The 16,990-nt window shown below is 38.3% G+C and overlaps 1 protein-coding gene across 5 annotated transcripts in view; it reads left to right on the top strand.

Moving 5' to 3' along the window:
• The window catches only part of LOC121318556 (epidermal growth factor receptor kinase substrate 8-like), a 97,961-nt gene that overhangs the window by 11,801 nt on the left and 69,170 nt on the right, over positions 1-16,990 (top strand). For 2 of the 5 annotated variants that reach the window (XM_041255352.1, XM_041255345.1), the window contains exons 2-3: positions 10,524-10,607; positions 11,193-11,276. The gene's annotated coding sequence lies outside the window, so the exon portion shown is untranslated. Of the gene's footprint in view, positions 1-10,255; positions 10,420-10,523; positions 10,608-11,189; positions 11,277-16,990 lie in introns of those variants that run through there. The other 3 variants (XM_041255348.1, XM_041255346.1, XM_041255347.1) reach the window with 3 other exon arrangements.

Genomic DNA, 16,990 nt, shown 5'->3' with positions numbered 1-16,990 from the left:
ATAAACATGTGCATACATGCATAAACTGCAGCTTTCTGTCTCTAGGGCTATTTCCTGTCTAACGGCTTGGGCCGTGACACTATCCTGACACAAGCAGCGACCCACACGAACCCAAGCAACTGTTTCTTCACTTGTTTCACTTTGAATGGTAAATTAGCCCGATCAACACCAACGACCCTCACCTGTGGAGATCTTGATCTGAATAATAAGTTAGTGCAGCTCTAGTAAACAATATAGATTAGTCATAGGTGAAGGGGAATCATACGTCGGTGTGGAGAGCAAAGACCAAAGTCATCCCACATGCATTGTTGACAGAAAAGGTCAATAATCTGGGTGTGTACAGTATGGGTTTTGTCTGTCTGAATGTCATGCTTTAAATCTTTACATATTTAGTTAACCTCTTGAAACTTGCTATTTACCTTCTTTAGCACAGATATCACTATGTAACACAATTTTTGTTCCTGGGTAGTAAGTGTTATTTCCTAATTGCTTATGCCTCAAAAGTATAGAAAATGGCTATTATTCCCCACAAACTTTGCTTTTGTGACCAGGACAGTCATTTCAAAAAATCACTATTTCCAATGGGAAAACGGGCAAATGTGTGTCTTTTTGTTCACATAAAGTCAGAAAAAAAAAACATATGAATCCAAATTAACATGTATTTATACCAAATACAAAAATGACTACAGAAGATTTAGAAGTGAGTAGTTTTTCGAGATTTACGATTATACTGTATTTACAGTAATTGTAAAGCTCGAAAAACTACTCTGTTCTAAATCTTTTGTAGTCATTTTTGTATTAGTTTAGTATAAATACATGTTAATTTGGATTCATATGTTGTCTTTTCGTTCACATAGTTAGAAAAAAACAACATATGAATCCAAATTAACATGTATTTATACTAAAGTAATACAAAAATGACTACAAAAGATTTAGAACTGAGTAGTTTTCAAAAGCAAAGTTTGTGGGGAATAATAGCCATTTTCTATACTTTTGAGGCATAAGCAATTAGGAAATAACACTTACTACCCAGGAACCAAAAAAAAAAAAAAATTTACACAGTGTTATTGATAACCTGTTCTAAACAGTTTCTGGGTCACACATTTTTTTTTCATGTAGAGAACACTTGTCAAACTGTGATGCAAATAGCAATATTTATAGCTTGTGTTCGAAGGCTGTGTATGGAGGCTGTCTAGCTCATGTCACCCTCTGTGTGGTCCTGTATCTGAAGGTGTACAATAAAACAAAACACGTCAACAAAGATCCCAAAGCGCATCACATAAATGAACAAGTAAACCATTAAATTAAAAACATTGAAATGAGACAAAAAAATGTGGTTGTAATTTAAAAATGACATAAAAAGCTAGTAGTTTGTAAAAAACAAAACAAAAAAAATTAGGATTCAAGTCTAAAAGTAACATTTCATAAAATTAGAATTAAAGACAAAGTTTAATTGTAAAATTAGAAAAGACGAAAGTTAAAAATTGTGATAAAATGTGATTTTAAAAACTGCAGAGAATTCTGATTTCCAAAAGCAGGATGCCTGTCAACTGAAAGACTTCCTGCTCATCCTGTAGGTTTTTCTGTTATACAAAATGATAAAAAGGTATAAAAGCAGCCTGGTTAGCTCTTTCTCTGTTTTTACAGTAAAGAGCTGGCATGATTGAGCGCTTGTGAAGGAGTTCGTTGTCCTGTAATGTAAACTGCATGTGAAGGGTGACTGCGCTCATGAGAAATTCAAGCAGCTGATGAGTGTCCATTTCAGTCTGGTGACATGAGAGGGGGAGTCCCCCGGGAATCCGCTGAGACACAAAATATGAGCAGCTGAATCAGAGTGATTACATTTTCAAAAGTGTACCTGTAATGTTATTGAGAACATAAGCACAGTTTGGGAATGAGAAAAGGAAATTCAGCACATCATTCTTTCCTACTTCACCTGGTAGGCTATTCCATGCATTTCTAACTATCTCTCTGTGCTACATTTGAAGTAGTGTCTTGGGTTAACTTTATACAAGCTAGAATTTTAAAGACTTCAGTGGACGGCAATAAACTTTCATTGACTTTTTGTTGAAAAAACTACTTTCTCTTTCTCTGATATTAAATGCATTATGCAAAATACTGTTTGAAGGAGTCACTGAAAAAAACTATTTGTGATTTCTTATACCAGCAAAAAGGAGGAAGACAAATAACTTATTACAGTAGATCTTTGTTTCTTTCTTTCTTTCAAATATAAATCAATATATAGGTCGTTGTTACCTTGTTAAAGGAGGGCAAACCAAAACTTTGAAACATCACCTCTGTTCCTCCGAAATTTAAAACCAGTTCCCTAGAACCTCACAGGTCTGCAGGAGAGATGCTGGGAGTGAGGCTGACCTACAGCACAGGAAGTACAGTACTTTAAAATGTAGTGCAGTATACCTTGCAATAGCAAACCTGTTGGGGTCCAAACCTTTTGTTGTCCATGGCAAAATGACAAATCAAAATGAACGATACTGTTGGAGTAAGATATAGAGATGATATTGTGGATAAAAGTAGAATTACACTTACCTGTTTGTGACATGTATCTAGTATTCTGCCTTCTCTTTATCCTTGTTTTGAAGAAAACGCAGAACAAAATCCTGAATTAAAACAGACTTGAAACATTTGTTCATCAAGTCTCGGTTCTTTTTGGCTTTGTCGTGTCTGTTGCATGGTAGCGTCATGTTTTTTCGCCTGTGCTTTTTGACAACCCGTATTCACGACCGCTTCAAAAAGCACAAGTTTTAAGACTATCACAATCCGATCCTATACTTTCTGGTGGTGCCTGTGCGTCTGTAACTTTCTGTCGTGACTTCTTATCATGATGCCTGTGGCTCTACCTCTGGTTTAAGAGGTGGCGTGTGGGAGTGTAAAATGATTCTGAGGATCAGCTTGCTCACACTATTTTACTCTATCGGCCCATGTGTTTGTAATGGAAGGCTTGTTTGTCCATATGTGTTTGTAGTAACAATTGTGCTAATTTTTCTGTTGATTAACCCTTTTACGACTTGGAATTGACTGAAGCAGAACCATGACTATTAGAGGTATGCTCTCTAATACTGTAGTACTGCACAGAAGGGTCTAGTAAAATTGGAAGTGCAAGATGGGGAGGTGACGGCAGCTTTGGACATAATGCATCTCATCCTACCTGAACCTTGTGATCTTTATGCACTTTGAATGTGTTTTTTGAAATGAGTCACATTGAGGTCTGTCTCCAAGGATATATGGAATTATGCTTCCATGGCAATAAAGTACAGGAAACTATTTTTATTTCTTTCTGCACACCCCAGTATTAAAACAAAGTGGCATTCCTCTGAGCTGAGAATAAGAGGCGCCACTGCTCGGCTTATTTGTCCATTCCTGGAAGAGTGTGGCAAAATAATGCACTGTGAAAATAAAACGTTATTAAAACGTGCTGGCCAAGGGGGAGTGTATTAACTTCAGTATGTATGTGATCTGCTAACATCTCCTGCTATCAATAGAGTTCCATCAGGGATGAAAATAATCCTATTGCATAGCAGTTTTATCCAATCCAAGTTTTATTAGAAGCTTGATTAGCCACATGTGTAGGTATCAAGCTCATGTGTGTCTAATTAAACTGATAGTAAAACCAGGAATGGATCAAACTGCAATGCAATGGGAGTCTAATTCCAAAATGTTTTTCCAATATTACAACAGCAAGAGAACATTCAAAGAGGAGATTAAATGTTTAAGAGATACAAATGGCAAAATCGTAGAGGAAGAAAAAAAAATAGCAAATATGTTAAATGATTACTTTTCACAAGTTTTTACAAAGGAAGATACTGACAACATGCCCCACATGTCATCCAGTTCCTATCCAGTTTTAAATAACTTTAGCATAACTGAGGCAGAAGTGTTAAAGGGACTAGGAGCTCTTAAAATAAACAAATCCCCTGGGCCGGATGAGATCCTCCCAGTAGTACTCAAAGAAATGAAAGAAGTAATTTACAAACCGCTAACCAAGATCATGCAGCAGTCTCTTGACACAGGGGTGGTACCGACAGACTGGAAAATTGCAAACGTAATACCGATCCACAAAAAGGGAAACAAAACTGAACCAGGTAACTACAGACCAGTAAGCCTGACTTCTATTATATGCAAACTTATGGAAACTATAATAAGAGCCAAAATGGAAAATTACCTATATGGTAACAGGGTACTGGGAGACAGTCAACATGGTTTTAGGAAAGGGAGATCGTGCCTAACTAACTTGCTTGATTTTTTTGAGGATGCAACATCGATAATGGATAATTGCAAAGCATATGACATGGTTTATTTAGATTTCCAGAAAGCTTTTGACAAAGTCCCGCACAAAAGATTAATTCTCAAACTGAACGCAGTTGGGATTCAAGGAAACACATGTACATGGATTAGGGAGTGGTTAACATGTAGAAAACAGAAAGTACTGATTAGAGGAAAAACCTCAGAATGGAGTGTGGTAACCAGCGGTGTACCACAGGGATCAGTATTAGGTCCTCTGCTATTCCTAATCTACATTAATGATTTAGATTCTGGTATAGTAAGCAAACTTGTTAAATTTGCAGACGACACAAAAGTAGGAGGAGTGGCAAACACTGTTGCAGCAGCAAAGGTCATTCAAAATGATCTAGACAAGATTCAGAACTGGGCAGACACATGGCAAATGACATTTAATAGAGAAAAGTGTAAGGTACTGCACGCAGGAAATAAAAATGTACATTATAAATATCATATGGGAGATATTGAAATTGGAGAAGGAATCTATGAAAAAGACCTAGGAGTTTTTGTTGACTCAGAAATGTCTTCATCTAGGCAATGTGGGGAAGCTATAAAAAAGGCTAACAAGATACTCGGATACATTGTGAAAAGTGTTGAATTTAAATCAAGGGAAGTAATGTTAAAACTGTACAATGCACTTGTAAGACCTCATCTTGAATATTGTGTGCAGTTCTGGTCACCTCGCTATAAAAAAGATATTGCTGCTCTAGAAAGAGTGCAAAGAAGAGCGACCAGAATTATTCCGGGCTTAAAAGGCATGTCATATGCAGACAGGCTAAAAGAATTGAATCTGTTCAGTCTTGAACAAAGAAGACTACGTGGCGACCTAATTCAAGCATTCAAAATTCTAAAAGGTATTGACAGTGTCGACGCAAGGGACTTTTTCAGCCTGAAAAAAGAAACAAGGACCAGGGGTCACAAATGGAGTTTAGAAAAAGGGGCATTCAGAACAGAAAATAGGAGACACTTTTTTACACAGAGAATTGTGAGGGTCTGGAATCAACTCCCCAGTAATGTTGTTGAAGCTGACACCCTGGGATCCTTCAAGAAGCTGCTTGATGAGATTTTGGGATCAATAAGCTACTAACAACCAAACGAGCAAGATGGGCCGAATGGCCTCCTCTCGTTTGTAAACTTTCTTATGTTCTTATGTTCTTAGTTAGGGGTTCTGGCTTTCAGATTAAACTGGGCTATAGTTCTGCACACTGGTTGGCTGACATACAATCAGGTCCTAAGAAATACCTTTCAATGTTTTTACAAAAAGGATCCTGATCATTGTTTATCCTTGATTTTATAATCGCTACCCAACAATAAGAAGTAGGTAGGGGTAGTGGTACTATTAGCCATATCAATGTAAATTATTAGCAAAGATGAGGAAATGGATCACACATTTCTAAGCAACCTAGAGCTGCAAAAGCTGCCCAGGAGGACCAACCTCAAGAACACATGTGTTAGTGACAAGCCACACAGAGCTAAATAAAGAACATGGAATATCAGGGAAGCCTATTGTTCTGCCACGCACTCCACTAAAAAAGAATTTCATGCGGACAAGGAACAAACAGGCAGGGGCTCAGTATAAAGCTACGAGTTGACATAAACTTGGAGACTGAAACACTGCTAAATATTCAGGGAACCTGCTCCCTTTTCTCCACTTCTAGCGGCACCTGTTTTGTTCTTGTGATTTGCATCTCAATGAATCGTCTTTGTGGTGAAAAATGCTCTGCGAGCTGTTACTAGAAAGGATTGCCAGCCACAGACATTAATTTTCTTTAACTCAAGAATCCCCTGTACTTAAATATCTTTCATTAAACAGCTGCTTGTTTGAAATAACTAATATACATTGCCTATATGAATTTGATATATTTCAAATAAACATATAATGTATTTTTGATCCTTGGTTGCCTGTTTTGGCTCTTGAGTGTTTGCTTGTTAAATATCTTGGTATCACTTAAGCTGAGGGAACACAAAGCCACTTTGTGTCTTAGAACTTGGTTTCAGGAGACTAGGTTTCAGGCCACTGCATGGCACACCAGAGGAGACTTGGGGTTTTGATACAGCAAAGTTGCTTAAAAATAGGTTTCCTGGAACCAGGTTTCAAGCCACGGTTCCTGAAAAAAGTGGCTTGATGTTCTCTTAGTTTTAGTCAACATTGTCTCCTCAGATATCTACAGAAGATTTGGTTAAGTTGTCTCACGAGAGCAGCGGCACGCAAATGCTGTTCATTTTCTACCAGTCCTGAGTGCCTGGGTGGTAAGTTTGTTCTTCCTTCTCCTCCCTAAAAAATGGTTCCTGCAATATTGACTGCCAACATTGGCACAACATACAGCACGGTGTGTGGCTATCACAATTGCAGAAAACCATTATATGCATTGGGAGACGGGACGGTTATTGAAAACAGGCAAGAACGTCCAAGAACAAGCAGAGGTGCCCTGATCATTTTGGCTGGGGAGCTTTAGAAGCTGGAATGAATAGACAAACTGGTGTGGGTATGTGATAAATCTACGGTATTGCCACATCCATTCCAAATATTGGATTGTAATAATTATAATGCAGTAACTGCTCTTATTACTGGCCTAACGTAAATTATCTGCAACCTGCGTGGAATTCTAGTCACATTCCTTAAAGTGTGCACTACTCCACACTCTGTAGGGGTGTTCTCTCTCGAATGAGCTATGCTGTCTTCTTGTGGCATTAATAAACATAATCGCACAATTGCCCCATAAGTTATGTTTTGCAGTATAGTCATGGTTGATAGACGGATACTTCTAGCTGTTTTTGAACTACTGCACGACAGACACTTTAACTTGGCACAGTAGTACTGCTGTGCAATTGCATGGAAACGGTTTTGTGAACAACAGTTACATGAATGTCAATACATGGTAACACGCCATTTCCATGGAATTACATGTGTATTTCACTTAAGCCACTGGCAATTCTGGTATCAGAGGAGTTAATCCATTAAACAGTCCTAGCATTGCATCTCTTCATCTATGTCTTTTTTTATTCAGCTTCTTTAAGTCTTAATCTTCCTTGTATTCTCCTCACCCCTTACAAGTTTTCAAGAGCTGGCAAGTTTGAGTTTGTTTTGTTACACATCTAGGTCACAATGAGGTTTGTTTTTGGTGGAATTTTGCAAAATGTTATCTGTTTGTAACAAGAATGTATTCTGCATACTACAGCACAACGGTTAGGGTACAGAATGTCAGAACTTAGATTTTTACAATGGTATTTACAGAACTGGTCATACAGTTGTGTTGCAGCTTGATACGAACATTCATTATTATTCATACAATGTGGTGGAGTTATACTAAAATAAATAATGAAATAATGTTTAACACTAAAACAACAAACTGTATAAAACTACCTTAGTGTGTTTTAGCTTGCGGTCGATCACCATGCGTTGCACTTAGCTGGGTGCCTCTTGTCTTCGTATAAATGCACAAAGCGGTTGGGCAGAGATGAGCTGTTTAAGGGGAAGAAAACAAATCTTTGTCCCATATTTGTGTCCCTTTGAGTCAGATTCATGGGATTCTTTCCTCAGTGATTAGTGGTGTTGCCTGATTGGGAACCAATACACCGGAACAGGAAGGAGTGTCTATCTGTTCCTATATGAGGAAGAAAAGCAGATTTGTTCAGTATCTTTCTTGGCAAGGTGCAGGGGTGAGATAACAGGCAGTTCTGCCAGGAGAACATGTTGGAAATTATAAATGGCAAGATAAATAAATATCTCCTTATCAGATGGGGAAAAACAATCCAATCAAGGCCTGTGTTTTTTTTTACTTTTTGCCAGCAATATTTTTTTTTTCTGTAGTTGGCTTTTCAATATCTTGGGCTAATTTGTAAGTTATCTGATAAACTACTGGATGTGTAAACATGGTTTTGCTGATAGATTAGATTTGTGGCTTTTATGCATAATGTTACCAGAATGTTAACCGTGTTAGATTTGTGAATGCATGCTGAATAGATCCATGTATATTATGGTGCATCTCGCAACATTCTCATTTATTTAATAAAGAATAACTATATACTATCCTCCTGGGCCAAAGTGGCCGGCAGTCAAGGCTAGTCAGTGGCAGGAATAGCAAACACTCAGGCAGTTTTAGAGATTTTTGCACATATTTATTAATTCACAAAACACAGGAACCAGAACAAATCCAAAACAGCACCCAAGCACAGTTATCATGGTTCGTTCTTTCTTTCTTTCTTTCTTTCTTTCTTTTTCTTTCTCTTGTCTGTCGCGGTTCTGTTCAGAGTGTTCAGGCTGGGCAATTCCTTCCCTGAACTCTCCTGTCTTGCTCCTACATGCTCCAAACACTCTCGCTAAACAAAGGATGTGGCTCCTGTTTTATAGCACTTGGCAGGGTTTAACTGACCACCAGTTAAGCCCCAGTCACATTCTGCACCTAGATTTAAAACATTTCAACTTTATTTACACCACTCAAACATGTTTTGCACATGCATGCAGCACCTCTGCTCTGCCACAACTCTTAAAATAACATACACTATTTGCATGCTTGCCTTCAAGAAAATAATACTGCCATATTAAAAAATAAACAATTTGGCAACACCCTGCACTTCACATCTGCACTAAGCAGTGCACAATGTGCTTGTCTATTAAAGTTGCTTAAGGAAATATTATTTCCACACAGAAGTCTACGACTGTATCACGATAAACAAGCAAGGCACCTTCCATTCCACAATGGAGTGTTTGTTTGAAAGCAAGCTGAGCCCAGGAGGAGGTCTGTAGCCACAATTGCCGTTCAGTGTTGGTTTTCTAGTGTATGGATTTCCTAAAGCTTTATCGGAAGTGAAGTAAACAGAGGAGTTGCATGTTTGAAGGTGGCAGTTTTACCTGTAACACAGGAAGTCAGTGGATTCATAGCGGGATTGGAAAGTCTTGAGTAATGTAGGTGTGGAAAATGTTTGAGAGCAGTCGAGATTACAGGGCATACCTTATTTAGAAATTCTAAAAGAAACCTAATGAATTGAATGACAAACATTTAAACTGGCACAAATATTCTGGATCAAGAAGATAAATGGATGGATTCCGGTCACACTTTTTTGCCAGTGTAAACGCTACTGAGCACGTTCCAGAGTTTGTCCTCTTATTTCAAGTGTTGAGATCATATTCCAGACAACAGGACAGATTCCGGTCACTTTTTTCAGTGTAAACGCGTTGAGGGCTTATTCTGGAAAGATTAATCAGTGTGTTCAACATTTGTCATTGAATTTATGAAGGTTCTTTTAGTTTAAATGTGTAACTGTCTGGCTACTGCACTATCGTGGTAACTACTGATGTGATAAGTATGTAATTACATGGGAAGGACCTATGCCTTGGTGTTACTATGCAATAACATCATGTAATAATGCTGGTTTGAAGACCATTTCCATGTAATTTTGACAGTATTTACCATGTGAGAGCAGGAACTTGTGTTAATTACCTGATTATTACAATGTAATTACATAACAATACATGCCCTCTAAAGTGCTATCAAGTGCTTTTCATCCTTGGTTGTGTGTGTGTATGTATATGTATATGTATATATATATATATATATATATATATATATATATATATATATATATATATATATATATATATATATATATAAACCTGCAATCGAACTAAAAGTCCAATGTAAGTCCAATATATGCATGTTTTGTAAGATCTTGTGTATACTGTGAAATCAGTATTGCTCTGTTGATCAGGCACTAACTAAATATAAATCTTTTAATAAAAACAAGCGTTAATATATAAGCCTTTATTCTGCATAGAACTGATTAATTTACTTTTCCAGGAACTGACCAGTTTAACCTTTAAAAATTCACGCAAACATGTCAGAGTCTTGTGCCAAACAGCTTCCTGGGAGATGCCAGCGGGGCCTCCATTTTTGTTGTCTTTTCGGTTACCATGGCGATGAATAGTAGAGGGTTGTTTGTAGGCAGCAGTCCTTACTGCTCGCAAGTCACTGCTGGTTTGAGATTGCACTTAGACACACATGCACACACTGCCTCTGACACTACACAACAGCCCGGCCTTAATGAGGCAGTAATTGGAGGGCTGTTGCTTACTTTCCTGTACCTGACAATGATAGTAAATCCATTGATAACCTCCCACTGAAGGTGGGGGGCCTGCCTTGTCATTCATAATGCTGCATGTCTTCACTCACGAGCCAGCTGTGTGATTGTGGACAAGCCCTGATCATTCCTCCTCCTGTCTCCGCCAGGTCCGTGGGCTGGTCGAAGCTGTGGCTTTTTTAATTGGCTTTGATGGTATGGACGGACAGGCTGCCTGAGAACAACAAAACAAGGTACGTGTATTATATGATAGTCCTGTTTGTCTACTTGCGTGTGTACAGCACATGGCAAGCCTACTGCTGCTTGCTGTTAACCTTTTGAAAAGTTCTGTTGAAATCACAAAAGTCATTTTTTTTTATATTTGTCAGTTTTTCATTGTGTATGGAAAACTACAAAGCAGTTACGTATGTAATCCAGTATGTTTTTCAGCAGGTTTCATTCGACTTTATGAAGCAAAATGTGTTCATTCTATTGGGTGATGCAAATATTTTAGCTGTAGCTGTACAGCCTCCACAATGCACCTGACTTGACTCAGTTTCCTCTCAAATGAATACTCCAATTATTATTATTTTTTTTTACAGTAATATAAAACTGCTGTTGCTTAACGTGTGTGTTAAGATAACAATGGGCTCAATCAAGTGAAAAGGTTTGAAGTTAATCATGAATGGCGGAGAGAAAAGCGGCAGTTAAGTGTGGCAGGTTTTCTGAAGTGTGAAACAAACAAAAAAGAAAAAAAATCTCAGAAAGGCTTGGGTGATATTGAGACAGACCTCACGTGTAAATGACAAACGAGTGACTGTAATGCTTTATGTAAGCAGGTGGAGATCCCTCTCAGCAAATACCAGTAAAACAGGCGTGTCCAGCCACAGTCCTGGAGGGCCATTCCACTCGCAGTTTAACAGGTAAAAAGAGATCCTGAACTACTTCAGGGACTGGAATGATGGAGGTTTAATTGGTTAAATTAAACTATTTAGAACAGAGTTGGAACAAAGACCAGGAGAGGAAGGGTTAACGCTGCCCCCCCTGCAGTAAACAGTATTCTTAGATGGTGTTGTCCGTGGAGAGCTTGCTTGTGGTTGCATAGCTTGATTATACAGCAGCAATGCCAGTGTGTCTCAGAACTGACAAATTCTCTTGTGTTCCCTTGTGTTCAACAGCAGTAGGTTAGTAATGTAGCTCAGAAGAAAAACAAAAAATAAAAAAAATATCCTTATATAATCGTGTTTTTATGTACTCATTAGAACTGACAGTAAACTCTGGCATAGAGTTTTAGAACATTCACAACACGAGCTTGTATGGCAGTAAACTTGTTAAACATTTCTTTGTAAACTGCCTGGGACACTACCCCTTTTCAACTGTACAAGCAACGCAGCCGAAGAGATGACAAATTCTTCACATTGATCAACATTTAAACTGTATATTTAAAAGAATACAGTAATTACGTGCCCTTTCTCTTGAAAAGCATATCCATCTTAGATTGCTCCAGATTTTTTGTGCTTTTCTCAATACGCACTGTTTCAATCTTGTTACCTCCTCACACCTGTTGCTATGGTTGCAGTTTATGTGAAAATTGCATAAGTCACACAGGATTCTCACTACAATAGGTTATCTAGGAATTAGCCTACCAAAGTGTTGGGTGTGAGAATTTCAATTTTCGGTCAGTAATCGGTGCTATAGAAACAATAGGCACTCATACAGATCTTGATTCGATCCATGTACACAGGGGCAGTGTCATTTGCATATAAACAGAGTAAGCAGAAGCTGTATTGAGGTCTTTAGAATTTTACTCTGTTTGTTGTTCCAAACAGGTTAGTCAGTGATGACCAATCAGGGCGGGCTGTAATCCATATTATGTGTCCTCCCTTTTATAGCTGTGCAGTCATAAACCCTGCCTAGATCCCATCACCCAGGCATGCAAACATGTTTTAATGGGCTTTGGGAACATGAGCACACAGCCGACGAATGACCCCATAGCACTGTATTTGTGCAGGTGTGTCTGTTTGTATTTGTGTGTGTGAGAGCGCAGTCGTGCTGTATTGGCACTGCTAGTAAATTAAATCAAGCGTTACAGTATGTATCTACCGGCACGTGAAAACCAGTGAATTATTCATGTCACTGCTTTCTACGGTGATATTGAGGGACAGGATGTAAAGTAAATCTACTTCTAGTCACTGTTACTGCTGACAACGGTCTGAGTGTCTGTGTAAAGCTGGTGGAATGAACCTGTATCAGTATCACTATGTTAACAGACAGCATCCAGTGCCTTGAAAAAATATTCAGCCCCCATCCCTTTTTTCACATTTAAGAGTCAGATTCAGAATTTCAAATAGATTAAATCAGGATTTTTTTCCACTGATCTACAAAGCCTTGAGCACCATGTTAAATCAAAAGAAAAATTCCAAAAGCTTTCAACAATTTACTAAAAATGAAAAACGGAAATTATCAGATTAAAAAAATATTCATACCCATTGTAATTGCAAGCCTAAATTCGCTCAGGTTCAATATATTACCTCAACAAGACACAATTTGTTGATGGACTCCACCTATGTAAGAAATTAGTGGATCACCTGCTTTAAATTAATCTGTGAGGGTAAATACAGCTCTGTCTGTATGGTCCCACAGTATGGTAGAGACTTTCAAAAGAAAGAATCAAGACAAAAGAGCATTCTAAGCAAATCAGGAATGTGATTATAGAGAAGCACAAATCTAGGGAAGGGTACAAAACCATTTCAAAGGCATTGAACATCCCACGGAGCTCAGTGCAGTCCATCGTACAGAAGTGGGAAAAATACGAAACTACCACCATACTGCCTAGATCAGGCTGCCCCTCTAAACTTAGTTGCCGGACAAGAAGCGCACTTCTTAGGGAAGCTACTGTGAGGCCAACTGTGACTCTGAGTTTCAGCAGTCAGTGGCTGTGATGGACGATGATATTTATGTGTCAACAATCTCCAAGACATTCCACAAAAAGGGCCTTTATGGGAGAGTGGCAAGGAAGAAGCCCTGTCTGAAAAAAAAACATATCCTTGCCCGCAAGGAGTTTGCAAAACATCACCTAGAAGATACTGCAGTTAGTGGCAGAATGTCCTGTGCTCTGATGAAACTAAAGTGGAACTTTTTGGCCTGAACGCAAAACGATATGTGTGGCGCAAATCAAACACTGCACACCAGCCAGGTAACACCATCCCTACCGTAAAGTGTGGCAGTGGTAGCATCATGTTATGGGGATGCTTTTCAGCAGCAGTGACTGGCAGTATTGTCAGGATTGATGGGAGGATGAATGGCACACAATACAGAGAAATCCTGGATAAAAACCTGCGCCACTCTGCCAGAAAACTCAAACTGCGGAAGAAGTTTGTCTTTCAACAGGACAATGATCCAAAGCACACTGCCAGAGCAACACTGGAGTGGCTTAAAAATGAAGAAAATAAACGTCCTTGAGTGACCCAGACCTTAATCCCATTGAAAATCTGTGTCAAGACCTCAAAATTGCTGTCCATCACCATTCCCCAACTAAATTTACACAGCTTGAGCAATTTTGAGAGGAGGAATGGGCAAATATTGCTCCATCACGGTGTGCAAAGTTAATAGAGACTACTGGCTGTAATGGCTGCCAGAGGTGGTTCAACCAAGTATTGAACAGGGGGTTGAACACTTAAAAAAATTATGACATTTCAGTTTTTTAATTTTTATTATTTTATTGTTTAATAAAATGTGAAGAAGAATCTGTGACTCACAAATAAAAATTCCCAGTCTAATGCATCAAAATCCCAGGCCGTGAGACTTTTAATGTGAAAAAAGGGATGGGGGTTGAATACTTTTTCAAGGCACTATAAATGTATTTGCTCAGGGATGTAGATAAGACTCCTATTACACAGCAGTTTCACACATTCCAGGTTTTAAGATAAGCTTGCTTAGCCACAATGTGTAGATAACAAGCTTAGGAGTGTATTGGAATTAGTTCTAGTGGTTTCTTCATTGGGGATGTCAGATTAACCCCTTCAGGGACACAAAGAATTGAGCGCTTGCTCAAACTGTTTCTTCTTAATATACATTTGAGAGCGACTCAGGAGTCACAAGGAGGAAACTGATAATTTGGATGAAAAAATCCAAGCTGTCAGTAAATTTTTTAAACCTTGTTTCGTACACCTAATTACAAAAATAAGAACGTTACCATAATTTTATTTGTGGGACACATATGTCCTTTGTACCTTAGTGGGTTAACAATTACAGCAATAATTACATTAGTTGATAAAATCAATTTTACAAACTCACCTTGTCCCCATTAGTTTATCTAACAGAGGTTTGAAGATCATAAAGAGTAACAAAGTACCTCAGACTTTTGTCTACTTACATTATTAAAGTCAATTGTTCTACCCCTCCTTAAACCAATACATACCATTTCCTTTACACATGGTGAGCTCATTAACTTGGCCACCATGTGGTTAACCATTGTCAGACCATGCTACTGTAGGGTAGTAAGTACAGCTGGTACACCAGAGTGTAACCATTAACATGTCCCCTCTGCAACACTGTGCTACCAGTTAAAGGAAGTACAATAGGAAGAAATACCACATGGAATACACTTGGTATTTTCTACATTGACTCAGATTGTTGCAGGGGGATGGGTTAATGGTTACACTCTGGTGTCCCAGGTAAGCTTACAAGTTGATCCTGTCCTGTAGATGTGGATTCTATAGCAGGGCACTGACTTGCTCTGTGTTAGCTGACTCTGCCTTGTAGAGATTACAACAAAGACCTGTGAGGGATGTAAATAGCCAGGATAATAAATCCTCTTTATTCCCACACGGGAGGAAGGCGGTGAGCTGCTTCTCACACAACAATGCAAGAGACTGAGCAATGGAGTTGAGAGGAAATGAAATAGTGTAAGCTTTCAGTGAGACCACGGCAAACTGGGGTTACAAGACACTGGAACACACCATCCGCAAAGATTAGGCAAGAGGCTGCTTGTTTTTAACGTGGGCTCAAACGTTTTGTAGATTGTGTTGATTTTTGTCTTGATTGTTTTTTTGTTTTTTTTTGTGGCACCTTCCTGGGACCCAATACCAGAAAGTAAGCACAGTTTTTTTTTTTTTTTTTTTTCTGCGTTGTTGTTAATCGTTTTCCTAGACTTGAATGCAGTGTTGGTAAAGAGTTAAAGCTGAGTTAAGTCTTTTGGCCACTCTTTTATTCCTGTTCATACAAGTAGAAACAATAGTTTTGTCACTGCTACCATACCCTCCTGTTTCTAATCGTATCACTTCCTTCAGATGATTCCTCCATTCTGCAACAGAGGGAGGTTTTGATTCTTTCTAGTGACACACAATTATCATCTTTGCCAATATGCTTGCTGAAAGTATTAACCTTTCTTTGTGGCCTTAGCTAACTCGAAAGAAAAATCTCTTAAGATACCGTTCTGTGTTAACTTGAAGTTGTGGTGCTGATTTTTTCCTTTGGATTGGAGAGAGAAGCCTGGGCTCCCTTGCTAAGATAGGGTGTAGCTGGGAGGGACATGGCAGGTTTCAGTTGACAATTCCCAGCCTGTGGTTGAATACTGGATACCTCAAAGGCAGTACAGTATATGATGATTGTCAAGCTTAAACACAGATCCCAATCCGTGTTTGTGTCTACCCAGAATAACCACCTTTTGTCTATTTAGCAGATAAGAATAGAGCACTTGGTTGCAGAACTGCATATGGGTTTTTATTTTCCATTTGTATCTTGGAGAAAAAAGGAGCAGGACAGAACTCTGTGTACAGTTTTATTTGTTTCAGTCGAGGACTAAGACATCAAGGGGAACCGCCCAGTTTCCAAGCAACAACATTTGTAATAAAAGCCAGCAGTAACTATTTGATGTTTACCAGTACATCAAGTAAAATAAGTTGCAAGTTAGAACACCACCTAAAAATAGTTTGCCTAAAAACTGACTAAAGTGCAATCAAACAGTAATAAGAGAGTTATTCAACATTACTGATGCTACAGAAAGTTTTTTTTTTTTTTTTTTAAGGCAATTGCATAAAACACCATGTTACATTACCACACTTAGTTTTCCCATTTAAGTGTTCTTTGAGTTTATAGAGTTATGAGTTTATTGAGTTTTATATACTTTTGCAGGGTAACACAATTACAGTAAGCTGTCATAACAATATAATGTAGCTTTAATTAAAGAGGTAGATGCCAGTAAAAAATACTCCAAAAAATTAAAGTAACTTGTTCTCAAACGAGGACAGTGGCACTTTATGGTATTGGCATTGCTAGTCTAACCCATTAAGGAAAAACATGTCCTTAAGTGTTGTACTTTAACTTAATACAATGGTTTAGGCAACCAGCCCCAGGCACTTAATGTGAAAGATTGTTCACTGCTAATTACATGTTTGTAAACGTAAAATAAAATATAGTGTTTGCTCCAGGTTACAGTAGCCTCTACAAGGTCCTAGTTAAAAAAATAAAAATAAAAAAGCTCCCCTTTGGCCTCTGTTAATTCTCAAACCCAAATTGAAACAAGTAAATAAAGCTAATACTTTACAATACTGTAGCAAACTCAACTGTGATCAAGTTGGCAGGCTGAGCTCAGAAATGAGAAAGCTTTGATCAGGGATGGAAATCAGACTTGATT

Source organism: Polyodon spathula, chromosome 7, assembly GCF_017654505.1.
Source record: "Polyodon spathula isolate WHYD16114869_AA chromosome 7, ASM1765450v1, whole genome shotgun sequence".
Lineage (NCBI taxonomy): Eukaryota > Metazoa > Chordata > Actinopteri > Acipenseriformes > Polyodontidae > Polyodon > Polyodon spathula.
Note: the sequence above shows the minus strand (reverse complement) of the source record. Positions and strands in the feature narration are given on the sequence as shown.